Source organism: Lepidochelys olivacea, assembly GCF_965140295.1.
Source record: "Lepidochelys olivacea isolate rLepOli2 genome assembly, chromosome: 3".
NCBI lineage: Eukaryota > Metazoa > Chordata > Testudines > Cheloniidae > Lepidochelys > Lepidochelys olivacea.
The window spans coordinates 117,719,361-117,743,106 of NC_140413.1; the positions used below are offsets into that span (position 1 = coordinate 117,719,361).

General features: G+C 42.4%; 1 long non-coding RNA gene across 1 annotated transcript in view; it reads right to left on the reverse strand.

Moving 5' to 3' along the window:
- LOC311519023 overlaps nt 1–23,746 on the reverse strand; it is a 182,070-nt gene that overhangs the window by 64,534 nt on the left and 93,790 nt on the right. Inside the window, exon 3 of the long non-coding RNA XR_014711181.1 lies at nt 13,423–13,598. This is a non-coding gene — a long non-coding RNA (uncharacterized lncRNA). The remainder of the gene's footprint in view (nt 1–13,422; nt 13,599–23,746) is intronic.

A 23,746-nucleotide genomic window follows, 5' to 3' on the forward strand; every position in this document is an offset into this window, starting at 1 on the left:
TTTTATTATCAGGATGGGAGGCCTCACATCAAAGGCCAGGAGATAGGGAGTTAGGGACTGACAAAAAAACAGATACTGGGAGTCAAGGCAGGCTGGAGACAAGGAGGAGGATTTTCACAGGAATGCAGTATCTAAGGAACACGCCTCCTGGTGCATGATGTGCTTGCTTTTAGACAATGGTGGGCCCCAAACCAAAATGGAGTCACATGTGCTAACTTTTCCTTAACACTGATTATGCACTATAAGTATTTTATTACTTTAAAAACAAACTTTGTATTTGTGGATAATCTAAGCACTATACCCAGATGTAGACACTCTTTTCTCAACCTATATATTATATAATTTTTTTAACATTAGCTTTAATAAAATTTTTAAATCTTTTATTGGACTAACTTCTCTTGGTGAGAGAGATAAGCTTTTGAGCCCCAATAGCAGCTATGTGGGTGAAAGCAGACAATCACTGCACTTGCAAATGAACTCGCACAAGAAAATGATAAAAGACAAAAACACCTCATCACCTATAGGTGAACACTTTTCAGAAAGCAAGCAAGCAAGCTCATCCTCAAAGAAAACCTGCAAAACATTTTCAAAAGAAGAGCCTGGTAGCTTAAATTTATAACTTTGCTAGACACTAAAAATCACAGACTGAACAGAGACACTGGATTTATGGCTTATTATAACAATCTATAACCCACTAACAACCCCCCTAAGTCTCCCATCTTGGTCAACTGCTTTCCTCCCTACGACTGGAAGGGTGTCAAGGGCCACTTTACCTTGAATGGTCCCTTGAAATATGGGTTAATTACTTATACTAAATAGTCTGTTCCACCTTATATTTAGCTGTAACACTCTGGCCATGTCCATACTACACAATCATGTCAACCTAAGTTTTGTCAGCATACAGCCACCACGGTTATTACATCACTCGTGTGTGTCCACACTGGGATCCTAGAGTTGGCGGTATCTGTCCTCACCAAGAGAGCTTGTTTCAGTGTAAAAAGAAAAGGAGTACTTGTGGCACCTTAGAGACTAACCAATTTATTAGAGCATAAGCTTTCGTGAGCTACAGCTCACTTCATCAGATGCATTCAGTGGAAAAAAAGGATGATCTTGAGAAAACCTGGACGGATGGCAACCCTAGTGGTGGCTGGACTAACACGGCTGTTACTCTGAAACCTGTTTCAGTGTAGAGTGCAGTGCACTGTGGGTAGCTGTCCCATTGTGCAACTCACCCCCATGCAGCGCAGGGTATTTTAGGAAGTTTTTGCAATGCCTCACGGGGACGAAATGAGTCACACAGGGGTGACTGGGAGCATGATTACAACGTCCCATAATGCAGTGTTCTCCATCCCATAATTGCATCTGTACCCCATAATATTTAATGCCTCTTTTCAAAATCCCGCAAACCCACACGTCCCTTGCTGCTATCCGCCATCTCCAACAGAAGCATGGAGCCTGTACAGCTCTGCACTATTGTGATGCACTATTGTTATGAGCACGGGCCACCTGATCCTGCAGTATTTGCAGAGGCGCAAGCGACACTACAGGGAACATGATGATTCCTTGGACGCTAGATTGCAGTGGGACAGAGAAAGAAACAATTCAGAGTTGTTGGGAGCATTCACGGAGCAGCTTCAGGTGGTGGGGCGGAGTTTTGGGCCCAAGAAACAAGCACCAAGTGACAAGCAGTGGCTGCAGAACTTTCGGATGCACAAGGCCACATTCCTGGATCTGTGTGCTGAACTTGCCCCAGCCCTCCAGCACAGTGACACCAAAATGAGAGCTGCACTGACAGTGGAGAAGCAAGTGGAAATCGCACTATGGAAACTTGCAACACCAGATTGCTACCAATCAGTCAGGAATAAATTTGAAGTTGGGAAATCCATCACAGGGGCTGTTGTCAGGCAAGTGTGCAGGGCCATTAATTGTCTCCTGCTACAAAGAACTGTGACTCTAGGCAATGTTCAAACCATAGTGGATGGTTTTAAAGCAATGGGGTTTCCATACTGCAGTGGAACAGGACTGTTCAAAAAGCTGCAAGCAGGGGCTTTCTTTTCCGGCCGGCAGATTACCGTTGGCGATGTTGAAATGCCAACAGTGATCATGGGAGACCCATCCTACTCCTTCCTCCCCTGGCTCATGAAGCCATACCTCGACTGCACCAACGAATGATTCAATTACAGGCCGAGCAGGTGCAGAATGACAGTAGAAATGTGCCTTTGACCGTTTGATGGGTCGGTAGAACTGTCTACTCATGAGATTGGACGTCAGTGAAAGAAATATCCCAATGGTACAGTGCCAGCTGTGTGCTTCAGAATATGTGTGAAGCAAAGGGAGGAAAGTTTCTGCCGGGATGCAGGGCTGGAATGGCTGTCAGCTGATTTGGAGCAGCCAAATATTAGAGCTATAAGAAGAGCTCAGCACAGAGCGAAATGGCTCAGGGAGACTTTGAAAGACCATTTTCATAGTGAGCCAGAGTGGTGTGTGTTGCTGTAGCATGCTCTGCCTGTCCTTGCTCTTTCGCAGCTCAGTATGGACCCTTTGGTGAGCAGTGTGGGTGGAGTAAAATGACATTGCCAGTGCACCTATTAATACTGTCTGTGAATGATGTCATCACCACCCAGCATACGTTGCGATCTAATAAAGATGAATTATGTTTCCAAAGCAGAATTTTACTCCATAACAACAGAAACAGAAGAACATGTATAACTTAATAAAAATAAACTAAGGGAAAAGAAGTTATGAAGGGGAAAGAGTCATTTCCATTTCAGATCCACGTCCACCAATATGCATGTCTTTCACAGGTCAGTGTTTGTGCGGCTGTGCATATCTTTAACGTCCCCAGGGGTGGAGTGGTAGGGATAATGCAGCGGCCCCTGACACCATGGGGAATATTGAGGGGAGGGGGTGTAGCAAAGTCTCAATACACAGTTCTCTATGGGCTTCAGAGGTTGGCAAGCATGGGATTGTTGAACCCGCAGGTCCACCAGAGTGTGAAGCATCTCTGTTTGCTGTCTGAGAAGCACAAGCATCTGCTGATGCACAAGCACAAGCATCCCTCTCCTTTTCCTGTGCCTTTCTCCTCTCCACTCTATCCCTGTCCATGCTGTCAGCAAGGGTGATCCTCCAAGCCCTGTGCTCGGTATCTGAAGCAGCGGAGGCTTGCAGGATCTCTTGGAACATGTCACCCAGAGTCCTCTTCCTTCTCCTTATCTGGCTCAGTCATGTCACTGGTGTAGATGGAGAGAGGTAAGCTTCTTTGCATCGACCTAACTCTGTAGTGAGGACCAGCCCTCTGAGTAAATTTCTCAGACATGAAGAAGAGTTGGTCTGTGTAGCTCAAAAGCTTGTCTCTCTTGCCAACAGAAGTTGGTCCAATAAAAGATATTACCAACCCACCTTGTCTCTCAGTGCTACACAGTTAGGACATACTGTTAACAGTGCCAGGGACAACTATGGTGATGCACAGTAGAGGGATGCAGCTTTCTCCTCATATCATTTCTTGATTTAGTCCTAAGTGGAGCACACGATCTGGCCAAGAAGTGAATATAGCTAAACCACTCATAATGTAATTAAATTTAATATCCTTGTGGGAGGAGGATACCAAAGAAGCCCACCACAGTAGCATTTAACTTCAAAAAGGAGAACTACACAAAAATGAGAAAGCTAGTTATCTGGAAATTAAAAGGGGATAGTCACAAGCACGAAATGCCTGCAGGCTGCATGGAAACTTTCAGAAATAAAGGCTCAAATTAAAGGTATGCCTCAAACATTAAAAAAAAGCAAGAGGGCCAAAAAAAATGCCACCATGGCTAAACAACAGTGTGAAAGAGGTGGTTAGAGGAAAAAAAAACCTTTCAAAATTGGAAGTCAAATCCTACTAAGGGAAACAGAAAGGAACATAAACCTTGGCAAGTCAAGAGTAAAAATACATTAGGCAGGCCAAAAAAGCATGTGAAGAGCAATTTGCAAAAGACCCAAAAACTAACAGCAAAAGAAATTTTAAGTACATCAGAAGCAGGAAGTCTGCCACACAATCATTGGGGCCACTGGACAATCAAGGTGCTCAAGGAGTGCTCCAGGAAGACAAGGCCTTTGGGGAGAAGCTAAATGAATTATTTGCATTGGTATTTACTTCAGAGGATATAAGGGAGATTCACACATCTGAGCCATTCTTTTTAGGGAACAGATCTGAGGAACTGTTCCAGAATGAGGTGTTGATACAGGAGGTTTTGGAAGAAATGGATAAATTAAACAGTAATAAGTCACCAGGACCAGGTGGTATTCACCCCAGAGTTCTGAAGGAATTCAAATATAAAATGGCAGAACTATTACTGTGGCATGTAACCTATCATTTAAATCAGCCTCTGTATCAGATGACTGGAGGATAGCTAATGTAAACTCCAAATTCTATAAAAGGCTACAGAAGTGATCCTGGCAATTACAGAGTGGTAAGCTTAACTTCAGTACAATCAAACTGGTTGAAACTACAGTAAAGAACAGAATTATCAGACACATATGTGAACACAATATTTTGTGCATATGTCAACATGGCTTTTGTAAAGGGAAATCGTGCCTCAACAATTTATTAGAAGTCTTTTAGGGTGTCAGGAAACATGTGGATAAGGGTGGTCCAATGGATACAGTGGCCTTTCAGAAAGCCTTTGAGAAGGTCCCTCACCAAAGACTCATAAGCAAAGTAAGCTGTCATTGGTCTTCTCATGGATGAGTAACTGGTTAAAAGATAGGAAATAAAGAGAAGGAATAAATGGTCAGTTCTCACACTGGAGGATCCTGTACATCATATTCATAAATGATCTGGAAAAAGGGGTAAACAGTGAAGTGGCAAAGTTTGCAGATGATACAAAATTACTCAAGATAGTTACATCCAAAGTAGACTGCAAAGAGTTACAAAGGGATCTCACAAAACTGGGTAACTGGGCAAGAAAACGGCAGATGACATTCAATGTTGATAAATGCAAAGTAATGCACATTAGAAAACACAATCCCAACTATATATACAGAATGATGGGGTCTAAAATTAGCTGTTACCACTCAAGAAAGAGATCTTGGAGTCATTGTGGAAAACATGTGCTCAATGTGCAGCAGCAGTCAAAAAAGCTAACAGAACTTTAGGAATTATTATGAAAGGGATAGTAATATGACAGAAAATATCAGAATGCCACTATATAAATGCATGGTACACCCACACCTTGAATACTGCACACAGTTCTGGTGACTTCATCCAAACAAAGTTATATTATAATTGGAAAAGGTACAGAGAAGGGAAAGAAAAATTATTAGGGGTATGGAACAGCTTCCATATGATGAAAGATTAAAAACACTGAGAATGTTCAGTTTGGAAAAGAGATGACTAAGGGGGGATATGATAGAGGTCTATGAAATCATGAATGGTGTGGACAAAGTGATTAAGGCAGTGCTATTAACTCCTTCACATAACACAGGAACCAGGGTCACCCAATTAAATTAATAGGCAGCCAGTTTAAAACAAACAAAAGGCAGTACTTCTTCACACAATGCACAATCAACCCGTGGAACTCATTGCCAGGGGATGTTGTGAAGGTCAAAAGTATAACTGGGTTCAAAGAAGAATTAGATAAGTTCCTGGAGAGTAGGTCTATCGATAGCTATTAGCCAAGATGATCAGGGATGAAACCTCGTGTTCTGGGTGTCCCTAAGCCTCTGACTGCCAGATGCTGGGACTGGATGACAGGGGACGGACCATTTGATAATTTCCCTTTTCTGAACCTTCCCTCTGAAGCATCTGGCATTGGTCACTGTTGAAAGACATGATGCTGGGCTAGCTGGACCATTATTCTGACCCAGATTGGCCATTCTTGTGTTCTTATCATGCTGGTCCCTCTCCACAGGCCACTGCAGAGAAGTGTGGGGCCATGGCAAAAGACAATATTTATCTGGCCCACAATAACGGTTAGGGGGATTTTAGAGCCCACTTTGCACAGGTGAGAAGAACTGCACAGGATGCAAGGCCAATGGCAAACCAGCCCCTCTCTATTACTGTCTCACTGTGATGCTTATTGGCTTCTCATCACCAGGCTTTCCAGAGTTTGAGCTAGAGATGAGTTTATTTGCCTCCATCTCCTCTGCAAAGAGTCTCTAGTGCTTTGAGGGTTTTTAGAGCACAGCACACTCAATTAGAGAAGTGAGATACAAAGAGCCCTCCCTATATGTGAAGAACATGCCATATTCCCATTGTTTTGTTTGATGTCAGGTGGCTCCATTCTAAAGAGCAGAGACACAGTAACCTATGTTTTAAAAGCATTTCTTTTCTTCTCACTGTCAATGATGCCTTTATCACCTCTACTTTCATTTTGTGTTTCTGTGTGCGGGAAAGGAGGCCTTTTCTGCACTCTGGCAATGAGTGGGAACAAATTAGTTTTGATCCCCAAACAACTGGTAATCACTTTTCCTGGTATCCAAAAGGTGGGTCAGGGCTACCCATTTATTTGCAACAATCTTAGGAGCCACAAGTATCATAAAAAATCCCTACAGACAATTTTGATTCCAAACTGAATTTACATGATTTATAGGAAGTACTAAAAAGACCCCTATTTCACTTCGTGAGTCACCTCATTATGGTGCAGCTATTTGACTAGGCAGACTGCAAAGACCACTGTAAATATCTCACCAATCTCACATCTTTCTGTTTGAAAGAGAATGAGAAATTATGAAAATTGTGTATTTTAGAAAAATTTCTGTTCCTAAAAGAGCAGCTTACATTTCATGGGCTCTATAGTGCTTGACTCCAGAGCACATCTATTTCCAATCCCTCTTCATGTACCAAGTACCGATTGCTTTGTCTGAATGTACAATTATAGGGTATAATTGTCACTGAAAATGTATGATTGTGGTGACCTTAACTTTATAGACACTAGACAGACTATATTAGGCAAAAAGTCTTCCATTTACAGTCTACCCTTTCATTTGTGGAGTAAGAATCTTTAAAAACCGAAAATAAAAACTAGTATAAAATTAATACCAGAATCAGTGATCTTTCCATTTCAGATGAGTTTACATCTCACAGTATCCTCATACTTAAAAACATTAGGGGCTCAAATTGCTATTCCACAGAACTTAATGCAGATGAAGGGAAGAGAAACAAAGGTAGCTTTAAGTACCTTTACTTCTCTCCAAATTCTGGTCAATGGCACAAGTTCGATGTTATCAGGGTTATTCTATTTTGTGTCAGCTAGAATGGTTCCACGGGACCATTCCACTGGCTGGGAATCAGCAGAGCATACCATACTCCTGTTCTGCCTCCTCCAGCTGTCATTACTCCTTTTCCCACCCATAGAACAGGTTCTCCCCACCACTAAACATAAGTACATAAGAACATAAAAACGGCCATACTGGGCCAGACCAAAGGTCCATCTAGCCCAGTAGCCTGTCTTCTGTCTTCCTATGCCAGGTGCCCCAGAGGGAATGAATGGAAAATGTAATCATCCAGTGATCCATTCCCTGTTGCCCATTCCCAGCGTCTGGCAAACAGAGGCTAGGGACACCATCCCTGCCCATCCTGGCTAATAACCATTGATGGTCCTATCCTCCAAGAACTTATCTAGTTCTAGGTGGAGGGGTGGTAGGGAAAGAGAAGAAGTGGGTAACTGTCAAAGATCTGGTCAGGCACCATCTTCTGGTTACCCCCCAGATTGCTGTGAGGGGAATCCAAGCTTCTGGATCCCCATGTTTTAAGCCTCCGAAGTCTGAATGAAGTCCAGTCACTGTCTCCAATCCTGGGGCCCCGATGCATATTCTCAGGGCACAGACCCTTTGTCTAGCACCCCTTTCTAAGAACTGGAACTCACTGTCCAGCTGCCTATCCCCTGGTTCAGTTGGACCCCTCAGACTTCCCCATATTTAACAAACTCCCTCTCAGACCCATTGTGGTTTACCATTTCTCTCTAAGGATGTTGTGAAGCATCTAACACGCCAGAAAACGAACACATTGATGCTCTTTTATACTTAATCATATGATGCCCAGGAGAGTACAGATCATTTAGAAAACAACAAACACCCTAACTGAAATCCCCCTCACTAGCTTATCCTTCCCTGGGAGACCATCTGTGTCAAGTTGGCAGGCAAGCAGGGACCCCTGCCTCATGAAGGCTGTTATATACTAGGTGGCTTCTCCCTCAAGGAATCTTCTTCCCCAGCACCTGGCACCTTCCTCGCTCTCCTGGCCAGTGCTTCCTGTTCCTATCCATCTCCCTAGTTTATATGTTCTCTTTGCAACACCTGGCTTTCTTTGTTTTTGTAACTTTCCTCTGCTCCAAAAAACAAACAAGTAAATACCCTCCCCTCAAAGAGGATGGGTAAAACTGGTTCCTCCCTAGGATAATTTGTATGGTCAAGCACCATCATCAGCATTAAAATATTTTCCATTGTCCCTTATCTGATGTATACTTGCTGCAAGTCCTATACACAATGGTGGATGAAAGTACCATAGGTTTCCATGATACAGCCCATTTCATGATAATGTCTGAAAAACTTTTCAATAGCAACCAGAATTCATAAGCTGTATGAATCCCCAAAATCATCCCAGTAACATCACTCCTGTCAGGCCCTCTCCCCATCCTGGAGCATCCCCACCTAGCCCAGATATGCCTCCCTTTTTAAACTAGGCTTTAGAGTAGCTTTAAAGTCATTTTTTTCTGCGCTGGCAGCACAGTCAACTTACAGGGGGCCAAGGATCTGTCCCATGGGGCCAAATATGCATATGGTCAGTTTCATGTCATTTCCCACACCTCAAGCAAAAATGGAAAACCTTTTGTTCCCATCTCAAGGGAATTTTGTACCTATGCATCTGTCACAGGGTGGGACAAGTTTCCTTCTCCTTGTCCCTGCTCCCTGTGCTTGGGCTGGCAAAAGAAAGGGTCTCAGACGTCTCTTGAAGGTGCTTTACCCGTGTTCTTTTATTTACAGTGGCTGTACAGTCCCAGTTCCCCCAGCATCTGTCCCCGCTCCGACCCCTCACTGGGTTCTCTGGCCTTTGAGGCTTGTGTCAGCCAGCAGAGAGCCACAACCCTCCTATCCTCCTACCTGGCTAGCCTCTCCTCACTGAGCTCTTCCCTGAGTTTATATTTCTTCCCAGTCATCAACCCAGCTGGTTCCCCTTGGCTCAGCAGATTACCCTGAGCCTGCCCTCGTTAGGGCCTGCAGCTGGGCTCCCGTCTAAGGGTCTTGGCCCACGTACCTGGTCACCCTACAGAGAAGCAGGGGGAAGCCAGGTCTTTAGCAGGGCATCCAAAGGTTTTATACCTCTGCCCTGTGACAGCATTTTACATCTGCTACAATGAGTCACATATTCCGGTATCCATATTTCCGTTTAGACTGTCCCATATAAAACATAGTATTGTAGGAACTGGCGCGCTATTACATACGTGTGCAACTGACACATCCTCCTTTGATGTTTGAGTTTCATTGACACCATTCCTCTTACATACCAATTCTCAGAACCATGCCCTATATCACACTTATTCTACATCACAATATAGCCAAGAGGTAGGCTTTGAGTTCACTGCAAAAAAGGTGTATTTCATCCAGATCACTATCTTAAGGCAAAGACACCTTTTTATACAGTGAAGATATAGCCTTAGGCTAGGAATGTATTCCAGAGAGAAGAAAGAACAAATGATATTGCTATGTGATTACATGCAGGGCTTACAAGATGGCAAAGTTAAGCTTATTTAAGCTACCTTAACAGAAAAATTGAATAGGGAAAGTTGATAGCAATGAATATAAATTAGAAGCTAGGAACTGTAGAAAATTGATAAGGGAAACAAAAGGACACAGTGGGAAGATGTATGGCCAGCAGAGTTGAAGACAACAAGAGTTTAAATATATTAGGAACAAAAGGAATCCAATGGTTTTGTTCCATTACTAGAGGGAAATGGTAGAATTGTCCATAATAATATAGAAAAGGCAGAAGTGTTCATTAAATATTTATGTTCTGTTTGGGAAAAAGCCAGATGATGAAATACTTTCCATTCCAACAGTAACTCAGGAGAGGATGTTAAACAGAAACTACTGAAGTTACATATTCTTAAACCAGCAGGTCCAGAAAACTTGCATCTGAGAGTTTAGAAGAGCTGGGTGAGGAGCTCTCTGGTCAATTAATGTTGATTTTCAATATGTCTTGGAACACTGGAGAAGTTTCAAATGATTGGAAGAAAACTAATGTTGTGCCAATATTTTTGAAAGGTAAACAGGATGACCCAAGTAATTATAGGCCTGTAAAGCTGGACAAAATAATGGAATGGCTGATATGGGACATAATTATGACTGAAGTGTGTTTACCAGACAAGTCTGGGAAGTGAGAAAACATGTTTCTTAAAGACAAAGGACAAGTTGACAGCCCTAGGCAGGTGTCATCACAGATGATGGGCAATCACCTGTCAAATGGCCATTCTTTGGCAAGGAAGGGGGCAGGAACAAATAGATCTGCATCTTGGTAAACAACTGCGTGAAACCACTCCCACACCGCATTCCCTGTTTCCTTGCTCTCAGCTGGAAAGAACTTTATCTAGGGGTCACTCTCAGGAAAATGCATTTCAAAGGGTTCCAGAACTATAAAAGTGAGGGTCAAAAACACCCTAAGTTCTCTCCCTATCCATCTCTCTCTTTTCACCTAAGAAGACAAAAAGAAAACAGCCGTTGGACCTTGAGAGCAGATCCAGAACTGAAACTAGGTCAGCAATGCTACTGAAAACCTATGGCAAGAATTTTCCCTTGAACCATATCTAGTTTGTTAAGTTTAGTATGAGGTAGTGTTTTATCCTTATTTTTCTTGTAACCATCTCTGACTTGAGTGCCTTCATACTTGGACTCACTTAAAACCTCTCTCTTTGTAGTTAAATAAAAAAATTTTATTCTTTAATCAAAATGAATTCAGTGTTATGAACGGTGTGTGTAACTCCATTTAGGGTGGTAACCTGTTGTATCTTGATGCCCTTAGAGGGGCAATGGACCTAATATATCTGGACTGTCTAGGACTGTGCTGGACAGTGCAGAACACATGTTTTTTGGGGAAAATCCGGGCCTGGGAGTCACCATGCAGGTGGTAACCAAGACTGGAGGAAGCTAGAGTGTTGCTTGTGTTTGCTGACAAGTTGCTGGGGTCAAAGCAGCTGGACCAGGGCTGTGGATATACACAGACACTCAGGGTGTGACCTGCATGCTGCTTGGGAGGAGCCCAGGTCGGGACCACATCAGTAAAGCATTGTGAGGCACCCCGGGTTGCAGGGCAGGTAATGAAATAGACCTTCACTGGTCTGGATTGCCCCCTGGAATGTCACATTCTGCCCCAAAGAGCTGATAGACTAGATAAGATCCTATCCTGAGATGGGAAAAGGCAAGAGGCCTGTCACCTGAAAATGCACAATCAGAGCAGTAAGGTGACATAAGTGCAGCTAGCCCTATAACCATGCTGTTATCACATGCACATTAGGAACTTTGTTGAGAGCATCAATCCATTAGATGGTAGTATCTTTCAGCAAGAGCAATCAGAATTTCCATGTCATTCCTGGCTGTCCAGTGCTCTTCTAAAAGTTTTGTGTATAGCCTGAGAATGTACAAATGTTTTCTGATGGGTCTCTTTGATAACATAAAGTAATAGGTTCCAGTATATTTACCTGTATGCACCACTGGATAGTCACATGCCTGGAGCTACCAAAGCTAGGGCCATAGAGTTAAAGTGGTCAGCTAGAGCACTGCATTTCAGAGGGGGCATAAGCAGCCTCTCTTCTTTCCTGTGCTGTGTTTTAATTTTGCGCTAGCCTTTGGAAAGATACCTTCCCCTCCCCCCCCCCACCAACATACACATCTTGGCTGTTATTCAAGAGCCGCTTCTCTGAGACTCTGGAAATAGCACTGTCTCTTCTCACATGACTTGTTCATCGGAGAGTACCATCAAATAAGAAGTTGGGAAGGAAAAGGGAAACAAGTGAAAGATTAGAGAAAAGAGAGAATAAATAAGAAGTTCATAGAGGCAGATCTACAGAAGGCAACAGTGGAAACTAACAAGGGAGAATAAGAAAGCAGTGGTAGGGAGTGGCACCTAGTAAAAGAGGAGGAAAAGGGGATATGAGCCAAACAAATAGGAAGATGGAAAATAAGAGAAAGGCTTCAGGGAAAGCAAGAGGAAGAAAACAGAAATACATGTAGAAAAAGAGACAGAAAATTACCAAATGTATTTCAGCTAGCTCAAATAACTTAATGATAAAAATACTTATTGAGACGTTGTTTAACAAAAAACAGACATTGGAAGGCCAGGAAATTCTAAATGACATGAATTTGAAAATAATTGCTTGACAATATAGAAATTCAGAGTTTCATACATTGTAAGGCCAGAAGGAACAATTGTGATCATCTAGTCTGACCTCCTGTATAACAAAAGCCACAGAACTGCCCTGAATTAATTCTTGTTCAAAACAGAGCACTCCTTTTAGAAAAAAAAATCCAATCTTGATTTTAAATTTGCCAGTGATGGAGTATCCACCATGACCCTTGGTCTATTAGATTGAAGAACCCACTATGAACAAATTTCTGTTCCTCATATAGAGACTGTTTTTTTGGTGCTGTCTTTGTATAATGCCTAACATTATAGGATTCAGGTCTATGACTAGGGCTCCTAGGCACTATAGTAATATAAATAATAATCATCTGCAAAATGTATCAGTGGTGGTTTCACGTAAGTAATTACAGACTGTGATCAAATCACCCCTTAACCTTCTCTTTGAGAAGCTAAATAGATTGAGCTCCTTGAGACTTCCACTATAAAGCATACTTTCCAATCCATTTGGAACCTTCTGAACCCTCTTCAATTTATAAACATCCTTCTTGAATTGTGGGCACCAGAACCAGACATAGTATTCTGGAAGTGGTGACACCAGTACCAAATATAAAGGTAATATTACTTCTTTACACCTACTCGAGATTCCCTTATTGATACATCCAAGGATCACATTAGCCTTTTCAGCCACAGTGTCCACTGGGAGCTTATGTTCACCTGATTACCCATCATGACCCCCAAGTCTCTTTGGAAGTCACTGCTTCCCCGGATAGAGTCCCCCATCCTGTACATACTGCTTACATTCTTTGTTCCTAGATATATTAACTTACATTTGGCTAAATTAAAATGCACTTGTGCTAATTGGCACCAGTATTCAATGTCATTGCCCTATACTCATTTTCATACAACCACGCAATTCCCTCCTCATTTCCCTCACCCCTGGTGGGCCATGCTCTTCATGGCTACTGCTGTGAGCACTCTGAAGCAGAAGTGTCAATAAGCATGTCTGGTTTAAAACTTTAGGGGAGCAAGGAAAGGAAGTTCTGAACCTTAACATTCACTTCCTGTTGTGATTATACGGGCAATGGTACCTCTGTGTGTTATATTTGTAGCTGCTGAGGTGTGGCTCATCTGCAAATGCCTGATCCAGATACGGAAGAGAAAGAAGAATGCACAGGATGACATGTTCTGCGAGATCTTGCAAGCCAGTGCTGCCTCAGATTATGATCAAAGGACGTGGACAGTGACCATTGCACTGTCTTGCAACCTGGAAAAGAAAAGAGCGGACATGAGAAAAGCGCAGGAGTCCCAGCAGGAAAAGGAGAGTGAGATGCACCAGGGTATAATGGGACTTTTCCAGACATGAACACAGATGCTGCAGACTCTTGTGGACCTACAGGTTCAACAATCCCTGGCTCACCTCCTTTTGCAGTCCATGGAGAACTCCAGCATAGCACCTCCCTATGCCCCGCCATCAACATTCCATGAGGCATCAGAGCCGCATCCCTACCCCTACCACTCCACACCGGGGGGATATTAAGGTCAACCACAGCTTCAGAAACACTGGCCTATGAGAGCCACAGTTGATGTATGTGTAGCTAAAATGACATGAATGTTCCTTCCCCTTCTTTAAGCTTTGCTCCATAAATGCATTAAGGTTTTAATGCATTTGCTTTTAACTTGCACTGATTTTTAAGTGTTTATGTTACTCAGGAAAACTCTATATGGGGTCAATAGCTATACTGCTATAGTCCCTGTAGCGTAGACATGGCCTGAGTATGTCTCCTCAGTCCCTTTTGTTAGAATGAACACAGAGGTCATATTTTGGACACATACACTGCATACAGAGAGCTGTGGTCATATCTTGTTGCGGACAGAAAACAATGCCACCACAGTTGGCCCTATCTGGCATCTTTATTGACAGTCTCAGCAGAGATACTAAGATACGAATACTCACAGAGGTTGAACTAAGCAGAGTAGGTTTGATGCACTTCAGCAAGGTAGTGTGGGAGAGCTTTCATTACAGCTCTCCACCCTGTACCAGTTCTGCAGATAAATTCATTCTCCCAGGGTAACACATAGGCAGGATTCAATTTAAAAGTATGATGTTCTAAAAACTAGATGTTATCACTGTGTTTCAGATACTGCTATTCTTCTTGTGTCCAAGAACTGTTTTAAAATGATTTGCACTGAAATTTATGGAGCTGCTGCTTCTGGGAAGTGGGGGTTTGTTTTTAAAGACTAGAGTAAAACAGATGAACAAAAAGGTTTAAAGCGTCATTTGCATGAATTAAAATCTCTAAGTGGTACCTGACCTAGATGGTGCAAAGAAAAATGTTTTCAAGATAGTCTGAAGTGGATGAAGAGTGCCTGAGAGACATACTGAGGTTTAACCAGAAAGGTTTTTAAGAGCAAGTAGGAGAGATATTGAATGCAACAGAGCTTTCCTTTGTAAGTGGAAATGTAAAAAAAAAGCAGAAGTGTGTCATACTCACATATGCATGTGGAAGTCTACATTTTGCCCGTTCCCTTCAAATGCATGTTCTTTCCCCTGCAGGCATGCAAGTGATGTATAGTTTCAAGATGAGATCTTAATTTAGTTTATATATATTGCCTCTTATATTGTGCAGTAGCACATGATAAATACACTAAGGGTTGAGTGATGCTCTGCAATGGCAGTCTTAAGAACCTAAAAGATGTGCTTTGTGCTTCACACACTAATGAATCATACATCTCCCAGAATGGGCGCTTACAACCCAAGGACACATCTGCACTCAAGCTGGAAATGTAACTTCCAGCACAAGTGGACATACATGCACTAGTTTTGACTGAACTGATGTGCCAGAACTAGAAGTGGAGCCACAGCAGCACGGGTGGCAGGACAGGCTAGCCATCTCAGTTTGCATCTAGGGTCCCGGACATGATGATACTTGGGTCAGCTTGCCCAACTGGCTGACATAGCTACACTTCTATTTTTAGTGCACTAGCTCCATCAAAGCTAGCATGAGTACATCTACTTGAGCTGGAAATTACATCTCCAGCCCAAGTGCAGATGGACCCTAAGTTCAACAACACAAAGCAGAAAGTGATGGCACGTAATGCTAACTTGGGCTAAGAGACGAATGAGGGTTACAGTTCATGATCATATGATTAGCTTTTACCAGATGCATCTTGTTTGTTCCATTTTCTTAATAAATCTATCTTATTTTAGAAGTATTGTAAGTTTTTTCTAACTCATTGCAGGTGGAGGGAAGATGGAAGATAGGAAGTGACAGAGTTCATGAGGTCACAGGAAGCTGGGGGAGAAAAGAGAGGAGGAGTGGCAGGGGTGGAAACAGTACATGAAGAAGAAAGCAGTTCAGAGGTAAAGATCTAGAAGACAAGAGCAGGAACCCCAACGAGGCAGGGAGAAGGCCACAAAACGAAGAGACAGGCAACACACGGTAGCACAAGGAAAAGAATCTGCAGTGGAGAAAGGCAGCAAGTAATTTGTGAAGCTGGCAAGGAATAAATCAAACCAAGCTGTGCTCATAAATTAATCAAAATTGTCAAGAACAATATATACTGTTAGCAGCCAAAAGAATGACAGCATGAATAATGGAATGGAAGAAGTGTTAAAAACCATAAGTTATTAAATTGGGGGAAATGAACGAAGCATCAGAGTAGAAACTGGCAGCAGCATTAAATAATAGGCAGAGTTAGAGTATTGAAGTACTGAACAAAATAGCAGTTTTAAATGGTAGATGAAATTCAGACATGTAGGCGACTCTTCGTTGACAGAGTTAAAGCTCTGACAGAGTCATTGGAGGGTCTGACAGTATTTGACCCATCACTCTTGAGCTGTGGTGAGGTCATGGACGTGGAAAATTCCTCCATTGTCTGTTCAGGGAGTGGGGTGTCATCTGTTGTATGTTCAGGAAGATCACGTGATTGAACATACAATATTAGTGAACTTGCATCCATCAATTTGAGCTAATGCTGGAGTTTAGACTACAGCAGAAGCACTTGCCTATCCTGCAATAAGGACAATTAAACAAATCACTAACAGTTTCCCTTTCTTCCTGAATCACTCCATGCTGTCTATTGGTGATGCAAGATCCATTCAGAAGAGAAACTGGAAAGAATTTCTAACTAGGATTGCTCAAAAATAGAGAATGTTTTTTGCAAAGGATTTCTCCCCTTTTTCGTTGGGAAATTTTCCAATCAGCTCCATTTGTAATCTCATAGTTCCATATAAACTGAGCTACAGCTTCAATGGGTTAGGTAGTTATTGAGCACCCTTATGCACCTTTATGGATCAGAGTCTCGCCTGGGTTTGACTGGCACAACTCCATTATAGTAAATGGAGCTGCACTGATGTCATCTGCTGAGAATGTGACTCAATTATCCTTATTCTATCAGGAATCTCATTGTTTCAGTAGCGTTGCTGGTGGAGTAAAGTACTACTCAACATAAATAATGGGTGTAGAATATGGGGCTAATGCATACCTGTTCCCTGAAGGAAAATTCAAAAGCTACAAACTTCAAGCAGTCCGTTTATTACCCTCTGCAGTAACCAGCATAAGCACAGTCAAGAGCTTGCTCTAAAGGAACATAACCTGCAACTCTCAGCTTCCTCTTGTTTCTCTTCAAGGAAGAGTTACCTTACAGGGATGTTTCACATCACCTTAGTTAGGAAATTGAAAGCTAATGGGACTTGTGGGGCTAACTCATATAGATGCTTTGAAAATCCCACCCTAGATTTGGAACAAACATCAGAGGTCCGGTAGTTCTCACATCTAAAGATTGGTGTAGAGCTGATATCTGGGGATAAGTGACTGAAAGCTAAATTATTCTGTTGCATTTTCTTACTTTAATGAATTTGTACTTAAGTGAAAACATCTGAGAACCTGGAATAATGGAGAGTTGAAGGTGCCTTTGCTTCTCTAAAGCACAAAATAAGTCCTAGAGACAAAATACACTGACTACATATCCCAAAGAAAGTATGTTCTGGGATAGCCTGAGAAGTCAGTCATATATTAAAGACTACATTTTCAGATACCACTACAGCACTCATTCTTAGGCACAAGAATAATTTTGTATGGGGTTTCTGGGCTCTAATACCGAGCATGTGAGGACTAAAGGACAGGTGGGTGCAACTGGATTGGGTTCTGGGAACGATGCAAAGGACAAGCACCAGGTTTTGTTTTTCAGAATTACTCGGAAGCACTCAGGGAAGCTTGAATGAATGCAAGCTAGGCCTGAATCAGGCAAATGCAAAATAGCCAACCCTCCACTGGCTATGTATGCTGCTCAAGTACAAGAGAGGCAGCAGCTGGAGAAAAAAAATCCCCCCTCCCTCCACACACATGAACGAGATAGGCAGTTTGTAGGGGTGAGAGACTGAAAAAGACAGATAGAGGTTTGCTGTCCAGAAAGTGGTTCAGGCAGTGTTGAGAAGGGGGTGAAAACAACAACTATAGAGATACATAAGGGGCATGAAGCTGGAAAGGAAGAGAGAATCAAAAGGCACAAGATACTATAATTCTCTATGTGGCAATTACCAGCCACACATGAAGCTGCTTCAGAAACTCAGTAAAGACACAGGAATGATCGCATTGCACTTCTCAATTCATGAGGTGTGACTCAGACGTCGGCTGCATGACTGTCCTGTTACAGTCGGTTCCTTTTCATTTCCAGGTCAGTACAGCTCCGCTGCTGTGCAAGCTCTGTTGTGTTTTGCAAGTGTGGTACCTGCCGTTGCAGTTAGTTGAATGAGTGCTGTTTTCATGCCACAGGAGGAAGAGATAAATGGAACGAGAGAGAAACTTTATTAACTAGGGGCATGATGAAATCTGGCACGTGGATTCACATTTACTGGCCAAAGTGATTTTCCAAAGCCAGTGCATGTGTTATGCTAGTTAATGAAACCAAACAAGCTGCACAAACACATGAAAAGCACACCAGGAAATATGCAGATTCATTTCGGAGGAATTTAACTGATCTCAAAAGAGAGTGCTTTTCAAAAGGTTACCTATGTCTCTCATAAAACCTTAAGCATTAAAGATATACTGTATCTTTAAGAACTGCTACAGCCTCATGCGATAAGAATGAGATTATTCTACACATATCGCTGAAATCATGTCAGAAAAAATTAATGGATGCAGAGGTGAATGCTCCCAGTCTGCAACAGCACTCAGACGCTCCAGTGATTAAATACCTCTTGATGTGCAATCCAAAGGATTGAAAAGATGCACAAATCAAAGAAATTTGACAGCAATAAGGAGTCTATTGATATTGTTGGACAGGCAAGACTTATTGGTTTTGTTCCTTATTTTTATACTGTGTATTTTATTGTGCAAACCACACTCAATCACAAGTCAACATTCTAAGATAAATAAGGGGTAAATAAGGTTTTAAAAAAATACTTTGATATTTGTTTTAAAAATGTATTTTTGATCAATCTGGAATGGATTTTTAACATGGTGAGTGTTGGGATGATTTATTTGGGACATTGTTTGTCATGGACCTGAAAAGGGGAAGAACTGCTGATTTAGCACCAAGGACCTGAAGGATGACATGGAGAGCACGACCCAGCAAAGACACGTTCTTTCTGCTAGGGCTTGCTGTAAAACAAGAATTCTATTTCATGAAAAATGTTGAGATGTCACCATTTGTTTGCATTCCAATGTAGAACACAACCAAGACCTATCGAAACTTTTGATGTTAAAGAGAGAGAGAGAATCAGCAGACGAGAGATGATTAGTGAGCCATTAAAGCTGACACCCCAAACACTGGAGTAAATATCATGGGGGCATTCTCCTTGATGGCCTGGCTGGCCAACTTGGAAAAAACAGTTGGAGGCAGAAAGAAGACTTCATAGGTAGGCTATGTGACAAAGACCACTGAGCAATATGGTGACTGGGCTTAAGCACACACTGAGGAAGGCAGTTGTTGGGTTTTGTGTTGGGTTTTCCTTAGGAAATGTAGTTTCCTTGAAACAGAAAAGGCCTGGGAAATACACACAGTGGAAAACAAACTGGGACTATCCTGAGTCCCAAAAGCTCCTGGGCTTCCTGAAGTAATGTAAATTGGGGCTGTTGCTTTCCTGTAACTTTTCCAATTTTCCTGTACATTTTCCAATTTCCTGTAATGTAAATTGGGACTGTTGTTTAGCCTGTAGTGAAGAATAAGATCAGATGAGACTAAACCATCATGCAGGCAGCTTTGAAATAATTTTCTCTAATGTTTTGTTCCATTTGCTAACATACATACTTATTTTAAGAAGGTTTTTGTTCACCCAGACACCCATAAGAGCACCCACACTGTACAGGGGTGGGGGGATCTATCAGATTTGAAGGTCCACTTACTCCATTAAGTTGGTTCCTTGACCAGGTGACATTTTCTCTTGAACTCCTTAGCTGATGGCCGAGGGGGCAGGATATCACCTTGCTAATCCCTAGAACTCCATAACAGTGGAGTAGTGTGAATATAGCTGTAGCCACAGGGAAACTGACACACTATCACCATAGCCTCTGGTATTTGCTCCATGCCCAGGTGGGGGTGAAGGAGGGATGATGTAACACTCCCTCTGTCCACATTTTGAGGTATAGCAGAGAGCCAAGGAGTCTGCCACTCATGACATTGGAAACAAACCAATCTCCCCCACTCCCTGCACTTCACTGTGGTGATAATGCAGCCCCGCAGCTAGAGCCAGACTTCTAACAAATGGTGGCCAGCTGTATGCTCTGCACAGGCTTGGCTTTCTGCAGAGCCAGCTCTGAAGCCCCCACATCCTTGCTAGAAGGCCCATCTCTACCTGCCTTTCCTGAGGCCAGCTTGCCCATTGCCTTAATTAGGTGGGGCCTCTGCTTCCCCTATTTCCACCAGTATTCTCGTGCAATCTCCCACAGCACTGACCGTCAGCTAAATATTCCTCGCCTCCAACAGACCCTGCTTTAGGGTTGCCTCTAGTTCATGGCTATTATTTCACAGACATGGAGCTTTGTGCTGCAGCATATGTTGATGTTAGACAAGTGTTTACAGTGGAGAGTGTTTGCTTCTGGGACTACTGTCTTCCTCTCACACTGCCAGTAATTACTGAGGAAGCCAGACAGTTTGGGCTCTCTGCCATACCACAGCTTGTCAGTGTCTGTAGTGGCTGTTTTCAGCACATTAAGCTAATTTACATGCAAGGATCCAGTACTCTATTCAGTTAGAGTTAGAGGGCATGTTCATGCCACTCTGCATGCTCACCTTTCAATGCTTAACCCTTCAGGGGGCTGTGATGAAGTGAGGGGTGCTAGAACATGGGGCCATGGCCCAATCACTTTTTACTGGCTGTAAGGGCAAACAATGGGGGGGGGGGCGAGGGAGGAGAGGAACAAGCAGCGGCCAGGGTGTTGGGGGGAAGGGGCGGCGTGGGAGGAGGGCCTTGGGGGAAAGGAGTGGAAGGGGGAAACAGGACCATGGGTCAGGCACAGGTGGTGCCCCCCCCCCAATTTTAGGGGGTTTCCACTGTTCCTGGATGACGTCTGCATGCACACGAGTGGTGTGCAGTCCTAGGCCTGTGCATGACAAAATGGAGCCACAAGCAAATGCAGGCTTTGCAACCACTAATCAGTGTCTGCACAGAAAGGGAAAAATACGAGTCTCATTTGCCCATAAGTGTGGGAAACAAGTTTAAAAAGCAGCATAAAATAATGTCAAGGGAAATGTCCAGCACCATCAGCGTACGAGCAGGAACACAGCTGGCAGTCTTCCCAGTAATTTTCTCAGTGCACTCTGCTCCTCTCTGGAGGGGGAGAATGGAAGCTGGAAACTGGAAGCAACATCACAATCAGCAGGAACCAGGGAGACTAGGGACAAATGGAGCCAGAGCAGAGCCAGATTTTGTAACTAAAGAGAACTGGGGGAAAGGGGGAAGGAGAAAGGGGGAATGATTCCTTGGTAACCATTTTTCAATTGCAAAATATGCTTGAAAAGGCACCATATATACATCTAAAGGGCACCCAAGGGGTGGGTGAGGAAGTGTGACAGTTGTCAAGACTTTGACTGTTACTCCCTGCCTACAGTGAGAGGGAGTCTCTTGTAGCTGGGTGTCAGTTCCCTGGCTCCACCAGCCTTTCAGTCTTTCAAGCACTCTGCTCTGGGCTATCCTAGCCCTTCCTTCACCTTGCACCCAAAGCCCTGAATCCCTTTGAATAATTCCCCTGTGATATCCAGGCTACTCTGACACTGGCTACTCTCAGAAATTCTAGATTCTCCACAGTGTCCCAGTTTTACTTAAGCCACTGCTCCTGTAAACCACATAGCACTTGTGAGTTCTTACAATAAAGCAAAATTAGGTTTATTAAAGTAAAAATAAAGATTTAACTAGAAATAAGACACTGATGAAAACAAGTGGTTGCAATACAAATCATAACATGTGCATATGGGTATATATTTAAAAGTTACCTTTCCTCGCTAAGAAAGTAGATGTTTCTCCTAAAAGTTTCCGTCATTTGGCAATCTGGCTGGTTCCTTAATAACTAGGATCCAAATGTTCATAAAAGCACCCTGCTCTGCCAGGGATTTTCCCTCAGTGAATGGATCCAGAGTGCTTTTCCTATTTCCGTGTTATACTGAAAACAGCCTTTTTGTTTCTATACACAACCAGGGCTAAGCTCTGTCTGTTCTAATGTTCCTTTTCCACCTCTACAAGGTTTTGATTATTTGGTGGTGCCTTCAATGGTTTTCTATTGATTATTTTGGAAGGGAGCAAGGCTGGTCAACTGGGCCTTGCATTATCTTGCCAGCAGATTAGGGAAGGGTTGCAACTCCCTCTTGCTTGGATGGGCCATCCAAGTCAGTAAAGCACTTTCAATAAAATACATTGTCCTTTAAATATTACCTGTGCATACGCCTCATAATTATGAGTCTTGACAAGTTATAAGCTTTCTGTAGACACCTTATATGACATCCCTTATGGATAAATATCTTGCAAGATATTTGTTGGTGTAATGAGTTTGTCAGGTCTTAGTTGAGAGCTGTTTACAAAGAACAGGGAACTTTTTGCCAACGGGTCTGTGTGTCACAGGTGGCCATCTCCCTATTGGCCCCATCACTAAAAGCTGTATAGGAGAAGTACTGATCAATTATTTTATGTGATAGTGTCTCTCACTCACTTACTCACAGCCACACTCACACACTTTATCTGCTGCTGTGGTGAACCACAGAAAGATCCCAGCTGCACTACCAAAGCCAACTGGGTATATATGGCAGAATGGCACCCAGAAGTCCCTTTTCAAAATCCCTGTGCTGTGTAAGTGCTCGATGTCTCCATCTGGCCCCATCTTGTCTGTGCAACACTTTGTCTTCTGAATTATGAGTGGTTCAGTTCTGAAATTGTGCTAAATAAAATCCTTTGCATGCAGTGAAATAAGCATTTACACATTCCATCCTATAAGCCTTAGAAGAATCTGAAAAATTAGGCCACAGCCCTAAAGCTTCTTCCAAAGAAGTCTATTGGGTATTGTGCTAGATATTAATTGAGGATTGTGAGAAAGATTGTGCTCTTCTCAAAACATAATTGGTATGAGGCTTAGAAGTGTTTCTATTTAAGTCTATCTGCACTCAGTTTGCAGCTGCGTTTAAGTCAATGGAGCTCTAAGTCGATATACGCTAACTGAGGATCTGACCCTCTTTCTTTTATATTGAATCTCAAAGCCGGGTCACAAAGGTGAAAATGACAGCGTTCTATCTATTTACTCCTTCCTTACCTTTGGTTTTGCTACAAGTATGGAAAGAGATCTCCAGAGAGTGAACTCACAGAGGTATTTTGTTTAGCTGTAACACCACTAATGAACTTTTATTAAATGAATGACAGTGACCTACCAGTGTTTGTGATTATCATCATGATTTTTTCAAAGACATTTTGCTCTGTTCTCTGAATACTCTAACTAGCTGAGAGTTTTCACTGAACTATTCTGATGAAAAATGTGGTTTCCCTAAAAATCAAAATTTTGAGTGGAGAAAAAAAGAAGATAATACAAACAAAATCATCAAAATCTACATGAAAAAAATCGAAGTGATGTTTCATTTTAATTGGAATGTTTTGAAATGTCCCTACATTTCCAAATAGAAATGTTCTGAACACTTCATTCCTGTTTTCATGGCTTATTATTGGAGCAGGGCCATCTATACCTCCATTTTAGGCCTGTCCTAAACTTTAAAGTTGTACTGTAATAACTGTCTGCTAGGAGTGGGGTTTTTTAATTTTTATTTTTTTATATCAGTACTGCCCCTAATGTGGGTCCAGTTATACCCGTAAGTTTACCCACATTCCTATACAGGAATAACTAAACAAGCATCTTTATATCAATATAACTTATTCTGCAGAGTTTATACTGTTTTACTTATAGCAGCATAATTAAAGCTGTACAATTTTTAGTTTAG